Below are 22,009 nucleotides of genomic sequence, written 5' to 3'. Positions count from 1 at the left end.
CATATTACAAGAGTGGATGGCATATAAATATGTTGTATAAAACATATATATAACTGCCAGGGTTATTTTGAGGTGGGTGTCCTATAAATTTTACAAATAAATGAATAAAACAAATAAAATACAGTATATTCATCCATTTGCTCATCATCATTCACTGATTTATTCAACAGATCATAGTAAACAAAAGTTTTTCCATTACCTAAGCATATGGCACAGTGGGGTGGGATTCTACTAGTTCGCACCTATTCACTAGAACTAGTTGTTAACATTCTAAGCAGTTTGGAGAACCAGTTGTTAGAAGAAATTACTGGCCTAATCCTGTAAGGAAAGCAGGAAGAAAACATTCTGGTGTTGCTTACAAAAACTGCCTCTCCGTTAACCCCTTATTACATTCTTGGCAGGACTAGACTTCCTGTCTTAGGAACCTGTCTGGAGTTTTCTTTCCCCTCCTTTGCTGGTACTTTGGTTGTGTGGAATGACCATTCAAAGTTACAATGGCACTGAAAAAAATGACTTATGACCATTTTTCACACATGATTATTACAGCATCCCCACAATCATGAGAGGCCAGGTGAGGAGATGCGTGCCTCGTTGTGAGTGATATTGAATTGGACACACCCAGCCAATGACATGACCACCAAGCTATGTTCACCCAGTCACATGACCACTAAGTCATGCCTACCACCTAAGCCACGCCCACAGAACCGGTTGTTAAAAATTTGAATCCCACCTCTGTTTCCAACCCTCTTTCATTTCCTGTTTTATACAGTACCAGTACAGAATATTCTACATCCTATGTTCTGGTTTGCAGGGCTTCAGCGGCAGGCAGGAATCTGCAATCGTGCACGTTTTCTGCCTGGGCTCACCGCTGGAGCATCCCGAGCCACTCAGCTTCAGGGCTAAGCCACCCCATAGAGGTGTGCGAAGAGGGGGAAGATCCCAGCACGGTTGAGGGAAGCCACATCTTTCCTCCCCAGCTGGCTAAACTCGCTTTCCCGAAGGCGGTAAGAGTGGTGGTCAGAAATGGCCGTCTCAAAGAAGCACTCAGCCGGAAAAGAAAGTGCAGGAGGAAGTTAAGAAGTGAAAGTTTTGGCTGACCGGGATAAGAAGCAACAACTGAGGTACCCTGGAATTTAAATCTTATAAAAGATACATCGCTCCCAAAGCAACGAATGAAAGTGAAAAGAGAAAGTTTTTTTTTTCTCACTCTCCTTCCTTACATTGACAGCAGATGAATGAGAAATCAGAAAAATCCGCTTTGGCACCAACAGGTAATTAAACTGGATTAAATGCCAAGGGGACAATAAAGATTTCTGAACACTTAAAAAACTTTTTTTTGCTGTAAGTGGGAAGGGAGAGGAAAAGAATAAGAGCAAGATTTGGCTGGAGGAGGCTGCTTGGAATTTAAAAGAATCTAAAGTTAAATCGTAACAAGACTTCTAAAAGATACATTTTAACTGGAACTTTGTAACTAAATAGTAACCCCAAGAAGAGAAAGTGAAAAAAGAAGAAAGTGTTAAATGAAACAGCTTGTGTGTATTTGGATTGTTTGGTGACTTTGGGACTTCTGGAAATTATATTTGAATGATTAAAAACAATTGGGTGGTTGTTTAAAAAACTTTTTACAATGGCATCACTTGTGGATGAACTAAAAATGGAATTTAAAAAATATAAAGAAGAGGAACAAGAAGGGAAGGGCTCTTTTGGCTCCCTTTTTCATTTCTTAGAAATGGCGAATGAACAAGTAACTTTATCTGGGGAAGAAAGGGGAAAGAGGGGGAAGAGAATGGAGAATTTACGACCTAAAAAACAACCAAAAAAGGGAAAAATAAGGTGAAAAGTGGATATAATGTCAGAAAGCAACAGAAAAGGGGAACACAGAAGAGGGAAATAGAGGTGGAGACAAGAGTAAAAAGGTAGTCTTTTGTTGTATATAATTTGGGTGTTGTTGTTTTTAAAAGTAAAACTAATAAAGTTTATTTTAAAAAAAAAGGTAGACTGAAGAAACAAGGGAGGAAGAAAGGGAAGAAAAGTTACAAAGATTTGGAGCAAGATGTAAAGAAACAGGACTTATTCAGAGACGATGGGTAAAAATATAATTGAAAATGAGATTCTGCAAAGGTACATAAGATTGTATTGTTATACTTGTATTAGAAATAATGTTAGAAAATTGGAACAATATATGATTTAAAAAATGGGATAAAATACTCAGTGTAATTTAGTAAAACTTTTTTGAACAAAATAAATGAAATGAAATAAATGAGAGAATTGAATTAGGAAGGAATGGGAATATATTAATTACACAATGTTTTAAAATATAAGTGAAATGGGGGGGAAGTAACTACACAAAATTTATAAGTGTTCCCATAGAAGCATGATACCTATTTGAAAAGTAATGTGTAAAATGTTTAAGATTTAAATGAATATTAATTTTAACGACAGAGTTGAACTTGCATGGATTGTTGTTTTAATTATATTATATATTTATAATTTCTTCTTTTCTTAAAATATAGTGCGTAGCTTTAGAATGTACTAAGCAGAATCTGAATGAAAGTTATGTATTATATTAAGTGTTATAAATTTAGGGGAAAGATATAAAGGCATCATACTCCAATCAGTGATTACAAGAGAAATTTTGTTTTAATGAGAAAAGATAATAGACAGCTGAAATAGAACAGACAAAGGATATAAGTATAATGATTTAAATTGAGATGAAATAAATAAAATAGAATTAAGAGAGTTAAAAGAGGGGAGAAGCTATATAGAAAATGTAGAATGGTAATAAGATATGAAATGATATATAAAAATGAGCATGAACTTGAATTTGTGTCTGTACCAAGAGATGTAACCTGGGATCAAGCTGCTTTCAAAAAAGATGTTTTATGTTTTCATGTTTTGTGTTTTGTTTGTTAATGTTTGTTTTTTAAAAATTAATAAAAAAAATTGGAAAAAAATATTCTACATCCATGACCTCGTATCCAAATACCTTTAAACATGAACAAGCAATTGGTTTATCACACAATTAGTGCAAGAACCAAACTTACACCTACTGATTCTCCCAGTCACTTTTATTGAGCTTCACTAGAAAATATAAATGGTTAGTTCTCTTCTACATGCCAATGTCCAATTTCTCAGGAATGGCATTATATGCAAAACCTTAACACACATGACTGCAACTGTGTCTAACTCCTAAACTTTGCATGTATGATTGTTATTGCTAGGACCACAGAATACTGATCTTTCCAAAAGAGAATCAAAAATGTTTGGTGAAACAGCAGGATTTGTGAATAAGGTGTCTTTGGCTACAAAGCATTCCTATGAAAGCACTCTGCTTCCACATACTTGCTCTGTAACTGGAACAAAATCTGTTTCCCATAGACTAAGACTGCCAAACAATTAGACACACATTTCTCTGTGGTCATTACAAACCTGATTTTTTTGTTTGTTTGTTCCCAGTAATTAAGAAATTGATCTTATTCTCAATGGGATAATTACACTGGATGAAAAATGCAATGTTTTATAGGAATAGAAATGCCTTAGCAGAAAGGAAGCCCATTTGAACAATTCTCAGAATAGTTAGGAATGCTTATTAGCATAATAGTTTGAAGTTCAAAAAGGCCCACATGTTGTTTATTATGTGAAATCATTTGGCTTTAAACCACCATTTCTTTGCTAACACCAAGAGATTTCTACTCCAATTTTAAGCCAATGCGGGTGTTTTTTGAAAAGCCAGATAGAAAACATTAATTAAAGCCCCCCTCTTTCTGTGAGATATGACAGGAAAGGACCCAGAGACAAGTTTTATCTACTGGAGCGTCCCTTCTGTGGAACCAGCAGTACTTAGAAATAAAAGCTGCATTTTTCTTATCAACATTTAGGAAGTTGTTAAAAACCAGATAACTTAAGCAACATTTGGGAATTAGAGATGATTGAATGAGATTCTTAGATGGTTATAGAGCTATTATTTACTACATTAATTAAGTGAAATGAAAATTATGTTTCATTTAATAAATTATATAGGGTTTTTACTTGTGTTGGATATTTTATTATAAGTCACTTTGATTCACCCAACTGAAGTAACAAAAGTACCAAAAATAAACAAATAATAACAAATAAGTGATAACTTCTATCATTCTAATAGAGACTATCATGCATACAATCATGAACATTATTTGTATTCATAATGTTTCGATTTTAAAAAAAATTGACCAGGTCTCCAAAACTCTTATTAGCAAATCTATTCAAAAGCATCAGGGAGTCCTATAGAAGTTAGGCATTCCAATCTCACGGATCACAGCTGAGCCCAGCAAATCTTGTTCCCCAATATCTTTGTGTTGTCCTGGACAAATTGTCTTCTGTTATGTTCCTCTGCTAAAAGGGCTGCTCTACATCTGCCCACTCCCCAAAATCCAGGCTACCCTAGTCCCTTTCCCTGATTACAAACGGTTCTGATGCATTTGTTCTGCACACATCGTGAGACAGAGGTGCTGTACAGAGAAGGGGCTATTGCTAAGATTCTATCATAACTTCCATTTTTATTTATTCAGACTACTTAAATGTTTAAAGGGAGAGGAAAAGAGTTAACATCTTAAATGACCAACCATCACCCTGGTTGTGCCTGGGCAGACAGAATGACTGTTACCAGTGGCTGCTAGGGAAGTGAGACAGAAGAAGGCAAAAGTCTGCTGCCACTGAGTGCTACGCCCACAGAAAGAAGCAAGTGGTTCTTGCCAATGGCTACTACTAGATATGCCTGCTGGGTAGTAAGTACAAATCATACCTGTATTACCTCGAACAATGACCACCTGACACCCAAAATGGAAGCCCCTTCCCTTTTAGCAGCAGCATTTGATTATTCTCAAAGCCAACCTCCTTCCTTCTTAAGCACTGATTCATAACTGCTAAACCTTATTCCCTTGATCTTTCCTCTAACCCATTACTTGCCCCAGCTCCTGCCTACCTAGCAGTTCAAAAACATGCAAATCAGATTTCAGTGGAAAGATAACAGCATTCCATGCTCCTTTGGTTTACAGCCATGCTGAATGCAAGACCATGGAAATTGTCTTAGCCGGTTTCCTCAGCTAAGAAATAGAGATGTGTAGCACCCCCTAGATTCAGACATGACTGGACAGGGGAAATCTGTACCTTTAGCTTTACTTTTACCTTTTCCTTGTTAAGTATTCATTACAATTGCTAAAACCCATTCCCTTAACATTTCCTTTGTTTCAGTCAGTTGTAAATTCAAAAAAAACAAAATGAAAGCCTCTTTTCCATGTCAGAAAAGGAGGGGAGGGGGCTATCGTCACAAAAAGAATAGTCAAAAAGCAGAATGAATAATGTTGATCTCCTAAATGCTTTTACATATAAATTTGAATAACATTTATTTATATTTTCTTCTGTACACTGCAAAGAATGTTTTTTTTCTTTTATTTCCCTTCGTTAACTTCCAGAAAGCAACATCAAAGAATATGTTGAAAGCTTTAAAAAGCCCAGCAAATTTGCCATGCATTAACTATTTTAGGATGAGATTAAATATTGTTCTTTGGTATTAAGAGTTCTCAGAACAGGAATGGATTATATTGTTAACACTACTGTAGTTATGGTGAAAAGGAGTCTGAACTATAATACATTTGCAAAGAAAGTTTGAGGACAGATAGTACTGGAGGGATCTGCAATCTGTAGTCCAAATAGCCTCACACCAAATAGCCTTTTAAAATCCTTATGCATATGATCATCCAAATCAAAAGGATTCAGACAGTGCATCAGAATGTTAAATCTCAATTATTCTGGTCAGAATTTAGTACATCTAATTCTGCTCTATGATTTCTCAAAGAAAGACAGCATCAGTTAAAAGAGACACAGAATAAAGAAACAACATTCTGATCACAAAAGCATGACTTGGAAAGGAAACATGTCCTCAAAACATATGCAGGTTAATCTCACTGAAAATGTACCATGTAATTCAGCCCACAATTCGTGTTTGAATTTTGTATCTGAACTGCTGTAAGTAATACAACAGGCAATCCTAAAAGTTCAGCATTCATTAATGACAGCTAAACTGCTCCACATAGAACTTCAATAGATCTAAGCAATGATTTTAAAAACTAGTTGTCTACAAATAACACACTCTTTCCGCCATTGCAGTACAAAAGTTCTTCAAGTGTTTGAGACAAGTGTAAAAGTATGTATTTTGTTCCATATATTGTCTACTTCATGTTAAAGAATGATTTGGTATCCCCATCTACTATCATGCAAATTGCTATGTCTTTAATAATGGTTATTATTTCTAAATGTTCATTGGGGTATTTAAAAATTACCAGATGTACACAATTATTGAGACAAAAGTTTTTCCCCCTAACATCATCATCCCCTCTTTCTCCATACTTTTTGTTTATTTTTGCTTCCAATAAAATCTTTTTCCAAAAATATTAAATCCCATCTAAATCACTTAAAATTATTCAGATTTTTTAAAAAATTAGCATTTTGCATTTTGGAGCAGAATGTACTCAGCCATCCATTAAATATGACAAGGTCTGCATTTTATTTAGACATTGCCATGAATAATGAAATGGTGTATGATTTCCATTTTTGTAGCTCTTCCTTCCCTACACAATCAATTATACATTTCAGAAAAAAATATTTAGCTGATCTAAACTTAATCCAATTAAGCACTAGTAATTCACTAGCATGAACTGCAACAAATCAAACATTATTGCTAGTATGTGCAATATAATAAAATACTTTTTTAAAAAAATGGATTATCTAAAAGTGTGAAGCACAATACTCTTAGCACTGAAATTGCAAAGTAATTAAACTAAATTATCCAGATGAAACCATTCTACTAAGAAGCTAAAGTGGTTTAACCTCACCCCTGAGAAGTGACTCACAACGAACTACTTTGTACACAAAGCAAATACACTGATCAAATACAAATGAACAGATGACCCTTTAAAAAACAGTTTAAACAACAAAGAGGTTTGTTGCCAATACTTATGCATTCTCCAACTAAAGCTATGTCTTTGTGATAGCACTGGATTTTAAAGAGGTTAATATCCATTAAAACATATATTTTTAATTCAATTTTAAATAAACTAATGGAAAAGCAGATGTATTCCAGGATCTAAGATCAATGTTACATACAAGAATGCTTTGGATTCCTATATGGATCCCACATGTTTATAAGATAAAACAATGATGACTGGCAACAGTCCCTAAATATTCAAAGGTAAACTGGGGTGATGAGGAGCTTCCTAGAGAGCACAAGATATGGCAACTGATATTACCAGGTTACTTTCTGTACAATGGCTCAACATGACAGCCATTTGTAAATGAGGAAACCTGCCATGGCTGTCATTCTGGGAGAGGCCCTGTACTATTTTCTCATATATATGCAGGGTCTAAAAATATTGCTTAGCTCTACCCCAAAGACCTAAGAATTTAGGAAAAATTCTTGCAACTCCCTTCCTCTCTGTATGAGGAATGGCATAGAAAAATGTTTCTATGTGTGCGCCACTGTTATGTTCATTTAAGCATTATGTGACATATTATTACTATCATTTCCTTTTTTACACAAAAGACAATGAAGTCCAAGCTTTATTCATTAAATGCATAGCTTTAATAGTGTATGGTTTTAAAAAAAAAACAATTATGGAGTTATCCAATCAAGGTATGAAAAATAGTCTATATGTAAAACATTTTAATTATAGGGTAATTCTATTCTTCTGTGTGATAAAGCATCCACCTAAATTCAATTGTCATCCCTCTCACCAATACTGGACCAGAAAGGGACTTGTCATAGGTACCACCAACTGTCACTCTCTAGACCAAGGAAAAGTTGGGAGCCCAATTACTGGTGGATTATTTTGTGAAAGGAAAGAGCTGAGCCATTTCCCTGTGCCCATGTCAGTTAAATTAGTTTACATTAACTATCAATGTGGTTTGGAAACATTCAATTGTTCATCCTAACCTATGCTCCATTGCAATGTAGGGATTACACTTTTCCCTTTTTATCTTCACTGGAGACCTATTTCTTAATAAGAACTTTTCTTTTTCCCAAAGGTCCTTTGTGTCTTTTATCAAACCCACAGTTTATTTTGGTTAATAAAAGATGAACCAAAACTCTATTTACAAATGATTTCTTTAGAATCCCCAATCTAATCCTATCAATTCCAAAATTATCTATCAGGTCTTATAACAGCTGTTACTCCTTTCAAACTGGAGAGGCCAGGGACCTTCTGCTTCTAATCCTGGACTCAAGAACAAGACTCAAGTTTCTTTGCCCAAATTTTCCACACTCTTTTACTTTATTTTTTAAGGGAATACCACTATAGGTACAAACTATGATAAGGACTTCTAAAAGGGAACAAGTTTAACAGACTTGTTATGCAAAGAGGTTGGAGTAAGGGGGAAAGTGGAATGCATGTTATAATTTTAAGATTTTAAAGTTCAGAGATACTGCTGTTTTTCACTGTAAAAGATACTTCCCAAAGATAAACACAGGCTCAATCTTTTAATGGAAACCCCCTTTTTCGACTGATGTGGCATACTGGCACTAATCTGGTTCTGTGAAACATAGACTTCTGTATAATAAGCACTGCTTAGCCTATGTGGCATGTAGGTGAATCATGCTCCTAAAAAACATCAGGGCAAGCTCCGAACCTCAGGAGGAAGAAAGCCAAACTGATGATGGAAAAGTGCAAAAGGAAACTGAGATGACATGTTGAAATCAATGCCTAAAAGCAACAGACCTCCACAGCACACACAGAGGATGCTGTTAGAATGCCGGAACAGCCAGCAATATGGGTGTCATTGGAGATTTACTGTACTCCACCTCCCTTGTCTCCCTCTGCACTGACTTTTTCTTTCTGCCCATACACAGACTATCAATCTTCCATGGCTCCTTATCTCCCAGGTTGCTTCTAAATCCTAATTGCTATCTATCTCCTGAGCTGCCTGTCTGCCACTTCAGGCCTCAAAGCCTGAATGATATTCTCACCAGCATTTCCCAATCCCAACCACTAATCAATACCAGAGCATGCAAGGGCTTTCTCCTTTGCACAGCTACTCAAGACTTCTTGAAATGCAGCAAGAGCCCTTTCCGTTCTATTGCAACACTTTTCTTTAGACTACTTGTGCCTTCAGAGTCCAGTTCAGTAGTTAAATTGCTGGGAGCAGAGGTGGGAGGGGAGTGCATGCCCCCCCCCCTCAAGTTTCTCTTTTAAGAAATAGAACACAAAAAGTCTACCTAGATTGGTGCAGTAAAGAGCTCGTGGAAAGCATAGATAGGAGACTTTTGTCTCTATATAGGGCCATATCCTTGAAGCTTCTCCCATGGTAGTGGTAGGCAGAACTGAAGCAAATGGTGCATATCAACAGAATTAAAAGTGGTTGGAGATCCCGGTTTCTCTTTTTTTCTGATTTCTCCTAGTTTTTTCCTGGAACACATTTTTTCTTTCTTTCTGCCTCCTCTGACAACAAGGAAGGGACTGATATTTGTGCCAGCTTGTGAAATGCTTCCCCCAATTAGTCTAAAGGTCAAAGGTTGCCTGTGTCCTGAGCTAGCAGTATCACGTTGCATCTGCTCTAGACCTCAGGATCCATCACTTTTTAAGACCCTTCACACAATTTCATATATTCATTCTGGGAAAGCAATGCATCTTTTCCTTTTCCATACATATTCTTAATTATAGTTTTTAGATTTGTATTTGTTGTTATTATATTTTCTGTTTTATTTACTGTGCACCACCGAGAGTGCTGGGTGAGATGGGCAGCTAAACAAATTTATAATAAATAAATTTGGTTAATAAATAAAATCCTAATGAAAAATGGTTTCAATCCTGGCTCATATATGCTCTATGTGACTCCTTTTATGCCTAACAGAAGTACATATGATGCAGTTTCCTGCCCCTGAGTCATTCCAAAATCAGATAAACTAAACAGTTCTGTGTATCTTTCTGGACATTTTCTATTGTGTCCCTCCAAGTCTTAGACCCCTAAGAAATGTTGAGAAGTTGCTATATCTCTGATCTCCTAAAACATTATATTCACACATAATCTGCCTCTTAATGAAACAAAACTAATGCAAATCAAAATTTAAAATGCTGCCTCCCAAAATCAGATTACCTGCCTTGATTCTTCTTGTTGTTATCACTGATATTATTGATAGGCAAAAGGATAGAATTCCTAGCCAAATTTTCTGAGTAGTTGTTCAAGGTATTTATTTTTCCTTCTTGCTTATGAAACTTAATGCCATTTTAGAATTCACTAGGCCTCAGGCTTTCCAATGTGGCTTAACAGTAATTATACAAATGCAGAAATGAGGAAGAAGTGTTAAAAGTTCCTTACACCTAATGACATGCTTTTGCCTCTTAAAGGAGCCATCATAAAAATGAATAAAGATAACACATGAAAATAAACTGGAGATGTACTAAAGCAAGGGAAGGAAGGCACAACAGTATTTTAAAATGACATCTGATGTTGGTTTTTTTAAAAATAAAAATCAAGCTCTACCGAGGATGGTGGTTGTTTTTAGTCACAAGATTTGGGAAACATTTCCTAAGCTCCTAAAGGAAGGTTTATTTTGATCTCTGCTCCCCCTCCCCCCTTTAAAGCTTCAAACAAACCACCAGTGTCCCAAATGCAATGTGAATCTCTCTAGTGGAGGCAACGCTCTTTCCTTCTCACCTGATGTGCGAGTTATGTTTCTACTCTCACTGGCGACACTCTGGAGCCAGAGCCTTTCCGTTAAGGAGAACTTTGCTACATGCCACTAACAACAACCCAAACAGAGGCTACCCCTTCTGGTCCAAGCTCCTCTGCCCACCGTGAGCCACAGTCTAATGGTCGGGATTTATTGCAAGAAGACCCCAGTCTAAGGACTAATTCATGACACGCTACAAAGCCACTACTGACTGAAGGTGAGAAGCATGATTCCTCAGTGCTTTTGCCGAAATCCCAACTTTGCATAATATCAGCTCCTGAAAAAGCCGTTTCTTTAAATCATCCATCTTTTCCATTGCATGAGCTTGCTTCTTAACTGTATTTCCCCCTTGAAAAATCTTTAATTGTTGACTTTACAAATTCTTAAACCTTTCCCTTTTTTGCTACAGTTGCAGCATTTCCTCCCCTCGCCCCAAGATTAGTAACAAGCCAACCATTGATAAATATTCTTGTTAGAAATAAGCTTCCTTCCAACTTTCCACAAGCTCTTCCACAAATAAAAAAAGTATTTGTTTCTTTAAAATAGCATTATAACACTGATTCTTTGCTAAGAGCATTTTATCCTGCTTCAGTAAGTTCCATGAAGAGCTCTCAGAGTTGGTGCAAATAATGTTTAGTCCCACTTCAACGGCCCTTCACACTGCTAGAATGGTGCAAATTAGCTTATGCATACAGTAAATGAGAATGAGACAGCAGGCCTTTCTTTTAAATAAAAGCAACTTTGCCTTATTATTATTATTATTATTATTATTATTATTATTATTATTATTATTATTGAAATCAGAGGGTAAAGCCATTAAAGTAGGATAAGAAGTTAATTTAGCTTAGGAAACACACATTTTGGTGGAATAGGCCCCAAATGAACATTTAGAGAAATAACAATTTTGAAAATATGACATTTTCTCAGTGATTCAGCTTGAAACATTATGCCTCTCCACCTGCTACTGTCTCTTTAAAGAGTGACTAGGCTTATTTCCTCTATGTTTTCTTTGTTTGCTCTTCCAGCCTTTTTTTTTTAAACAAAAAGGATGCCTGGGAGGATGGGTAGAGAGAGAAAGCTAAGCAGGCAAATAGATATTTAGCCTGAATTTAAAGAAGAGGGTTTTTTTTAAAAAATTTAAATCTCTGCTGCATCAAATGTCCATTTTTCTTACAATTTTTACTAGGGTTTTTAAAAGTTTCACATTTCATGCAAACAAAGATAACTGAAAGGAGACTCCAGCGCTGGCACAACATGTCCACAATTACAGTCTGACACCTGTCGTGTGTTTTAAATTAGAATGTTTAATTATGTGTACTTAAAATATGCAAACTTACTGTGGATCTCAAGTCATATAATCTTTCCAAACACAGCCCTCCACAGGAGGTAAAGGCATCTGCACTTATTTCACCAATTCTGAAATACTGTTGGTACTACTGTTTGGGTGGTAAATTGAAGACTACCTGAAAATTTCAATTGGTTCACAATGCAACAGCACAGACAACAATGGATACCCCTAGGGTTTTCCCTTTAACACCCAAGTGTGGAAGCTACTCTGGTTTCCAGGTTCTTTTTGGGTGCAATTCAAAGCCCTGTATGACACAGGGGCCAGGTTATCCTTTCTCTAAGGACATTTACCCATCCTACCAAGTCAGGAAGGGTAGGCACACTCCTAGTCCCCTTCTGTTGAATATCGACATCTTATGGGAACTAGGTGCCTTTCCAGCAGCAGCCCCTATCCCATGGATCACCTTTCCCCCCTCCCTGAAGTTCAGCAGGCCTCTGCCCTCCTACCCTTCTCTGAAGCTTTGAAGATCTAGCTTTTGTCCCAAGCTCTGGGATAAGAAGAGAGGACTGCACATTGGAAGCTTGACTTGGCATCAAATATAATAATAACAATAACAACAATAACAACAATAACAACAATAACAACAATAACAACAATAACAACAACAATAATAATAATAATAATAATAATAATAATAATAATAATAATAAATAATAATAATAATAATAGGAGATTTCCAGAATTTTTATGAACGGAAGGGCTTTTTTTCTTTTTTTCACATTTTCTTCAATGTGATCTTCCTTCTATCAAAATTTGGCAATGAAATCAAGCAATATACCATTTCCTACTTTCAAAGAAATATCCATGCAGATATTTTGGTCATCTTCCTTTTGACCATCTTTCCAGCTATGGAAGATTTCATGAATGAATTGCTCATGAAACACATGGTTTTATGCTATGAATCTGAGGTGACAGATTCCTGAAAACTGCTTTATTTTACTCTCTTTACTGAAATGTCTTTCAAATCCTGTATCTTCCTAGTCATCATGCCTTGTGCCACTAGTGAGGGCTTGTTTCATGTACCCATTAGAACCAATGGCACAGTTTTGCTCTGTTGAAGAAAACATGTATGAGGAAAATTATAGAGAAAACATAAATAAATAATAATCAAGGTCATCTTTTGTTCTAACGAGCTATTAAATGAATTATAAAGCACACATAATTCATAGCAGAAAAGTGTACATTGTCAAAACTAGCATTAATGTATACGGAAGTAATTAAGCAATAATGACCTCAACATGGGGCATTTCCTGGAAATTAATGACCAGCTAGGAGGAGTTGATGTCTTAAGGCAAAATTGAAGACCATTAACTCTGAATGGTTATTAATACTCAGGAAGTGCTCCAAGCTGAGGCAATCATTGTAAATACAAAACAAAATGGAAGAAAAGTAATACATCTGTGGATTTTTGATGACAATATGCATCGGTGAATAGGGTTTCATTTTAATCTATACAGCAATGAGTTCTGTCTACATTAGTCCAGTCAAGTGCTTTGCCCATTTCTCAAGAATGCATTCATTTCTCAGAAGTTGAGGAAAAGGCATATCCCTGTTTTTACTACAGTTCCCAATATAAAATGAACAAAAGACAAGATAATCCAAATCAAATATATCAGCCTTTTTCAATTTGGCCAAGATGGCAGGGAGATTATGGGAGCTAGACTTTTGCAATCTGTGTTATAAATTATAATATACAATTAAATGACTACTTCTGCATATTATTCTAATTTTCATTTCATTAAGAATAATCTAATAAATACAACAAATAAATAAATAATAATAATAAGGTCAGGAATTCTAAATTTGTCAGGAGCCATAAGGCACTTTGGCAATCATTAGTAAATCTCATTTAAAATAAAAAAATAACATACTTAGATGTAAATGTCTTGTTCCATTGATTTAAATCATAATCTATTGAAAACTTCCATTTGAAAGATCATTTAGAAGTTATCAGAAATGGGCTTTATGAATAAAATAAAATAAATAAAATTATACTCCTTGATATAAATACCAACTTGTACTTAGATAAATTGGTAGGATTAATTCAGGGCTTTTCAGAGAGCACTGAATTTATTTATTTTTAATGAAGTTGATGAACATGCACAAACCAATTTCCTGATGAAAATCTACCATCTTGTTTTGAAGAAATTTAAGCAAGGTCAGTTTTGTTTCTATTTCTTTATCATCATGTGACAGTATAAAAAAGACCATATATGTTAATTTCTATATATTGTCTATTTTCATGATGCTTTTTTCTATTCCATCTTTTATTGAATTTTTGAAAGATTTCTGAAAAATCACTTACATGGATAAAGAAAAAATTCAGTCAACCACATCTTGTCTTTATTGTTTCCTTCCTGATCATGTTTTTTCTCACAGAATCACGTTCTCCAATTTGGAAAATGCCAAACCACAGAACTTCAAGAAAACTAATCTAATGAATGCTTAGCTGAGTTTGATTGGATGAACCAGGAGACAAATTATGCCTACCAGCTTTCATAGCGATGCAACATTATGAGAACATGAATAGAAGCAGCCATATCTACAATGCCAGGAATATTGGCAGAGACTAATCAATTAGACAGCTGATTTAAATATGGTTCTTTTTGATACTACTGAGTACATGAAAAATTCACAAATGATACAATCCAAAGTGACCACTGAATTCATTTTTGAGCAGGAAAAAATATTTCCTTCCTAAACTGAATGTTTTTAAAGCAAAGGAATGGTGCCCACAGCTTTTAAAAAATAAAACTAGCTTATATCCTCAATTCAATGCTTCTAACCACATTTGCAAGGAAGAAAATCCTTTGAAATCAATAGGATGAAGTTCCAAAAAATGAACACAAAATCATGTGTACAAACTCTGTATTAGAAGTGATAGCCTCAGCCCCTTTAGGTAGAACAGATAATAAATTAACTCAATAAAAGGCTGATGGTGACTTTTTAAGGCACTTCAGCATGCTATCCAAATATTCTGGACTTAAAACATGCTTTACCATTTGTCACTCTGACAACAAAGAAAGAAATTATGTAACAAAATAAATAAGCTAGCAAGAAATTTGCTAGACAGACAGATGATAGATATTTATAAACAAAACTTAACAATAAGAAGCAGTAGCATGTTTGACTAATAATCCTTCCTCAAAAGATGGTCAACCTATTCCAAAATCAGTATTTTAAAAGTTTCAGTTGACTAAAGTTGAAAAAGTTGGGCATTGCTTAACTTAAATTTGTACAGCATTAAATACATTCATGTTGTACAAATATGAATATATAAATATTACTTGCTAGTAGTAGTTTTATTTTTATCAGCCCCAAACAAATACATCCCTAATTATCAAAATATATCATTAATTAAATATATCATTAATTAATACAATAACTTAGTACAATCCAATTCACAATCACAACTAAAATGAGAGCCTCAGTTACCTGAATGGCCCCATAACATTTAAAATAATCATTAATAGCTCTATCTAAATAAGAATACGTTTCTGCATAGAGAATTAATACTTAAACCAGCCCCAGAAAGGCTGATAAGAACAGGCTGTTAGTGCTTATTTCTATATTGAAAAGTCAGATTCCAGGCATAATTCTAATGGAAGAACCAAAGAACCAATACAATATTGGGAAAAGCCTCTCAAATGTAAAGTGGCTATTTTACTATGAGGAAGAACCAGGATATCACTAAGGTTAATGGGCTGAAGCCAGAGGCATATGAGGTATAATTTTCAAATGAGTAGCTATGCCTCTGCACAAAGCCAGGAAATTAAATTGATATCTTTCAGAAACTTCCAGCTGGTGTTGGCACTGATATCAGAGAAAGGTAAGGATAGTTTGGGGATTATCCAAAAGAGTATGAAGCGTGTTGTTCTGGCCCCAGAATAAGGGGCAATGCCAAGCAATCCAGTTAACAAATTGCTACAATAATCCAAATGTGAACAATCATGGCCTGAACCAGCTGCTTTGTCACCTCAGTGATAAACAATGGATAGAGCCTACAAACATTCCTTAAACAAAATTTCCAAATTTTTGATGCTTTATTAATGAAGAGCTTTAGAAAAAAAATTGTCCCCCAATTATTTAGATTTGTAACTTCCTAGCCACTAAGGTTTAGCAGCCCCCAAAGACGGGGAAAAACGCACAAAAAAGGATAGGATGAGCAGGATGGAATGTAACCAATTTATCTCTGGTTTGAGATGGTAGGGATACATTCAAATGGGAACTCTACTCTACTCCACTGTCATTCAGATAAAAGGGTCACTAGCATATATAAAATTGATAGAAGTAATCAAGGGACACAGAAAGGTCCCTTGAAGAATATAATATCAAGTAATTAAAAAGGGATACAATGCTGAACCTCCACAAATGGAGAAAAAGGGTGGGAAACAGAGCTGTTCCAACATATGGAAAATTGTAACCACTGAAATGTGGCCCCAGCAATATCATGAGGGGAATCATAAGACTTAATGGAATCAAACATGGCACATGGCTCTAACAGCTTCAGCATTGATTTATCTTGACCTCCAGCAGATTTTTGATAAGACAACAAATGCCAACTTATACAAATGTCTTCCAGAAAATCCAGATTGAAATGTGGCTGTTAGTAAATTCAAGGATGGACCTGAAAGAGGTCTACTCTTTCAATGCTCTTGGATAGGAATGGAAGAGATACTGGATGAGAACCGGAACACTTTTTTTTCCTTTTTTTTTTCTTTTCAACAGAAGACCAAGTGACGTATTGCCAGTCGAACAAAAGCGGTTCACCAATTTAACCAGAAAGGATCGGAACAATGGGAGTTGGAATGAATAAAAGAAAAAGAGGGAAAGAGAAATCTAAATAGCTTCAGGCCATGTCCTCATCAGTGTTTCTCATCTAGACTTTCTTCCAAACATTGCTGGAGCTGTAATGAAGACAGGATTTCTACTACCACACAGGAGGATGGGTGCCACTATAAGACATGGTGAGTCATTAGAGAGGAAATGCCTCCGTCACGCCACTGTTCACAATGCACACACCACTGCTCTAGTAAGCAAGTAGTGTTGCTCATCTACTGTCACAATTATATTATCTCTCCTTTTCCTAAGGGTTTAGGCAGAGATAAGAAAGAATGAAAGGATCAGAAAATATAAATCAAAATGCTATAAGCATTTGTATATTTTTAAATATAAATGGAAAGACCATTGTGTCCATAAAGCTCACTTGTACAATATATTTTGTCATGTAACTTAGAATGTCTCCAGGGTGTGGTCAAAACAATCAGGATGACAGCCACAATGGCGGGATTAAAGGCCACATTTTTATGTACATCTCATTGCACATAAAAAATGGAGCTTTGATCACATCATCATGGCCAACACTTTGACTGTTTTGTCTATATTCTCTCTATAACCTCCCTCTCTTTTTTCCTCATACTGCTCTTTTTCCAGCACTTTCAACATTACTATTTGTCTAATGGGAGAGAGCTGAAATGAGTGTATAATACTGTATGAAAGAAGAGATTCTCTGTGGCAATTAGTTTTAGGAGCAGTGGCTCAAACACCCACCAGTGAAAAATGACCTTCTAGTGAAATTAACATAATAGATTGTTTAATTCAGTGTTGCAATAATATTGTTGCCTTTGGTGTGCTTTGGTTTAACTATAGAAAGGACAAAATTATTCTGCTTTTCTACATAGGTTTGCATTTTCTTAGATGGAACAAATGGGTTAAAAATCCTTACAAGACACTTAGAAAGGAAAAAAAAAACCTTTTATATTTTTAAAGACATATCCTACATTAATTGTTACTAACAGGTTGAAAAGAAAGACACTATACTTAATGCTTGAAAAATAGAATAATATCTGGGGGTAACTATGCCCCAACATATTGCCTGACAGGCCACAGTAATGCAATCTAGTTATCTTTGTGAGACATTGTTATTGAGAATATTTAAACTGCTATATAATAAGGAATACAAAGCCAGAGAGAGGGGCTGTTTTCTAGATTTGGGTTTCCTCTGTTCTGTGACTCTTTTACAGTCTCAAATCTATTAGGAAAAACAAGAGGACGAGGAAGGAATCTTAACCATTGGTTAGACTAGCAGGATTCTCATTTAGTGTTTCTCATTGTTGGAAAAAAAAATACTAAATAAAGGAAATTAGGAAGTGTTAACACATATAATTTTCAAAACCACAAGTGGAATGAAAGGCAGTAATGCAGAAACTGTTACAGAGGGTAGATAAAATTATTCAAGTGTGCCTTCAAGTAACTTTGCATTTTAATTTAACCCTTTGAAACATTAATCAAACCATGGCTAATTATGGGAATTAAGGAATTAAGCAATGGAATCTTCTAAAAGATATTATTTAAAAGGCAGTTTATACAATTACTTGTATAGATGTTTGCTTTAAAGAGGGAAACATTTCTAGTATAATGAAAAGGGCCTTCGAAAATTAAATTAACAAGGGGGGACCAGGCTGATATGAAACTAAATTAGCATCAAATGCAAATTACAGGGTACTTAATGCTAGAAACAGGTGCAGAGAAGGACCCTAAATGAGATAAATGAATAAAACATCCCTCTGCACAAATGTGGAAGCTGACACAAAGTCAATGATATGAATAATTCAGCAGTCTCAGCGCTGCTGTTGAGGTCAGCTCGCCTTGACCTTTGAAACAGGAAGTAAAATTCTGTCCAAATTTGAATGACTAGAAATATACCAGCTTTTTGTAGAAAACAAAGAAAGAAAGAAAAATACGGCTATCAAAAAAAATCATACAGTTAATATGAAGCATAACAACTGGAAACATTACATAAATTCATCACTTTTTTCCCCAAGAGTTGGAAAATCTTATTAATAAGAATTTAAAATGATTTGTTTAAAATGTGTAATTCTCAGAAAGGCTTTTATGTCTGAATATTCAGGTCAGATAATGATCTGAAAATGTACAGTGCTAAATTGTTTCAATCGTGTTTAAAAAGTACTTGAGCTTATTATTAATGGTGTCAGATGAGTGTTACATCCCAAGCATCAGTGGTTATCTGTGTAAGTATATATGTGTGTGTATATGTTTCAAATTAGTTGTGCAAACCTGAGCAATCCATCATTTTGCTCTTATAAGTTTCACTACATGGCAGGTCTCTTTTTCCAACATCCCTTTCTCCTATACATCTGAAGTTTAAAGAAATTGACTTTAAACACGCACATGTAAATTAGTTCCAAAACCCAACCACTTGTGTTTATTTGTTTAAACTGAGAAAATATAATTAGGAAAATCCTTTTTCCTCCAAATGGAATATTTTTATAGAACCATAACAATTGATCCAGAATCTGAAATTCTCAAAGCAAAATTAGCATATGCTTCAACACATCTCCAGGGTTTTCTGTAGATTTTTTGCCTCTGCTTTTTTTTTTTAAAAAAAATCATATTCTGCTCAATATAATTCCTAACTAAAGGTAGAAGCCTAATTTCAAATTAAACTTGACACTCATATCAGTGAATAAGAAGTGACGGCTACATTAACTAATCTGGAAGCTCCTTTGCCTCCTATTTTCGGGGATAAACAGAAAGATCATCCTTTTCCCTTTCTGCTTAGGGCATTATCCCATTTCAGCTGCTTACTTGCACACCTCCCATCTGCACGTTGGAGAAGATCAGCATTCATAGGGCATATTTCAATACAAGTATAGTATCTACAGTGCCAACAAAGCAGGAGATGGGAAGTGGGGGGTGTTAAAAAAAAATAGCTTCATCCTAATAACAAAGTTGAGATAGTCTTGGTCTGGAAGTGAAGTCTGGCAGTAGCAGCATTAACAATGTACGTTCATTAGACTGACAACCATTATTGGCAATGTACTCTGAAGTGTGGCAAAACAAACATTGCTTATTTGAGGTTTTAGTTAATGACTAGACCTGAGTTTTTAGGCTTTAAGTGTACAGCATCCTCCCTCAACAAGAATTAGGAGAATGCATTTGTTTATTTAACTAGTCTTCCTATGAATGAGCACTTTAAATAAAATTAATTGTATCTTACTACTGTACGCATTCAGAGATAACCAGGGAGGAATTTGACTGGGGATATATAGTTCTCTCTTTTTCCTGAATCTTCCAAAGGGAGAAAGTATTAGATGGTGAGAAAAGAAATGTTTAAAATAATAGACAAAAAATAGAGGGACAGAGGGTTCCCATTGGCTTTCTCGATATTTGAAGGCTGAATGTGTTTTGTCTTCTTACTTCTTTTTAGAAGTCATCTTTTCACATTTACTCTAACGGATGTAATAAATACCAAGCAAAATCTCGGAGGGGGGGGGAGCTAGTAGGAGAGCAATGAGGACCAGGGCTCCAGGCTTGCTGTTCTTACGTTGAAGAAGAATCTTCAGGGAAATTATTTGAGCCTGCAGGGTGAGAAAGTCTAAGGAACTGCTTCTTCAGCCTTGACTTATCTGGAAAGATAACTACAAAGATGGGGTGTGCAAGGGAGAAGGAAGAGGAGAAAGAGGAAGGAAATAGCGAATGGTTATGTGTATCTGTTTGAGTTTTTAAATGACCCTAATGTAAAATCCAAACAGAGGGAAAAATAGAGTTTCATCGTATGAGAACTGAAATACACAATGTCCCCATTGCTGCTCCGTTTAAGATCATGTCTCACATATCCAGCTATTAGTGACCTTGAGTTTGCCTCCTATTTCTAAATTGAACAAAGGGGTGGACCAAATTTTCTCTTTGTTTCCCAATCATTCACAGAGGACCATCAAGAGCGACATTTGCTTCTCAGCAAAGAGGCATGGAGAATTTAGACAAGAGGTGATTTAATCTTACCTCCAAACATCCAAGGAGGCCTTTCCGCAGACCAGAAATCTGAAGCCAGTTTTCCCACATCAAAGGACAGCATTCAAAGGCACACAAGGAATGTCTTTGAGCATGTGCAGAGTTCATTTTCCACACCACCTGAATTACTGTATTCAAAAGTTGTGCTTTTTTGACAGACTTGAGCATTTCATTCCCTCTTTTTCTTTTAATTTTCCAAATGAGCCAAGAATTTGGGAAAGCATTCATCCTGATCCTTGGAGCTGATGCCCATTAGGCATAAAGCAGCTCCACTTTTATATTAATCAGCAGCTGTTGATTTTGGGTAGGAAAGGCCCATAAGCTTCCTTTTTTGCAACATTTTGTAACATTTCACATAAATGGTTTTGTGAGATTTTAATCCGATGTGCCCTGCGCTCTGAATGGACACCTAAATCATTTCTTGCTTTAGACTGTTGAAGGATTGGATTTGTATAATTTACTAAATCTTAAACCTTATTTCACAAATGGCTGGATTTACATGGCATGCCATTCCAACAATATTCAAATACATGACTGATTGATTTGATTATTTGTAAAATTTATTAACCATCTCAATTCCATAATACTTTGGCTTGGTAAGATGTATGAATCTAGTTTATAGGTCTGCTTAAGCAAGGACATAACTCCCCTGTTTGTTATAATCCACATATAAAAGGGAGAATCATGATTTCCAAGCCCATGGTGATAAAAAATGTCAAGCTATAATATAATCAATAAACTACATCAAGAATAAATAAAATAAAATAAAGAATATTTGCAGAACAAAACAAAACAGGCAAAACCTTTTATTGTATGTAGCCTTCATCACTGAAAATTAGAGTATGAGCTTGTTGACAGTTATAAAATATTTCAAGCCAAAGGGAAGCTTCTGATTATAACCCACTAGATCTAAATAAATTCCAAATAACTATTGCCAATAATCAGTACAAATAATCTGTACATCTTTCTATAAAATCATAATACGACCATATTTTATAATTTTATTGATCCCACAATCCAGTGGGGCCAGTTATATCTCACATAAAATATTATACATCAAATTAAACTCTCTATTCTTGAGTCAGCAAGCCATACAAAAAAAATGCAAACTACATGTAATCACTCACTACCCTATCGGTCTGTAACAG

General features: G+C 35.3%; 1 protein-coding gene and 1 long non-coding RNA gene across 9 annotated transcripts in view; one reads left to right on the top strand and one right to left on the bottom strand.

Moving 5' to 3' along the window:
* EBF1 (EBF transcription factor 1) overlaps positions 1–22,009 on the bottom strand; it is a 363,878-nt gene that overhangs the window by 293,007 nt on the left and 48,862 nt on the right. The gene's annotated exons all lie outside the window — the stretch shown is intronic.
* LOC148126900 (uncharacterized) lies at positions 10,650–21,903 on the top strand. The gene is made up of 3 exons (XR_015741705.1): positions 10,650–10,916; positions 16,776–17,014; positions 20,778–21,903. It is a non-coding gene; the product is annotated as an uncharacterized LOC148126900 (long non-coding RNA).

This window comes from Pseudonaja textilis, chromosome 2, assembly GCF_049901715.1.
Source record: "Pseudonaja textilis isolate UNSWEBS1 chromosome 2, rPseTex1.2, whole genome shotgun sequence".
Classification (NCBI taxonomy): domain Eukaryota; kingdom Metazoa; phylum Chordata; class Lepidosauria; order Squamata; family Elapidae; genus Pseudonaja; species Pseudonaja textilis.
The sequence above is the reverse complement of the archived record's forward strand: the minus strand, read 5'-3'. Positions and strand labels throughout refer to the sequence as shown.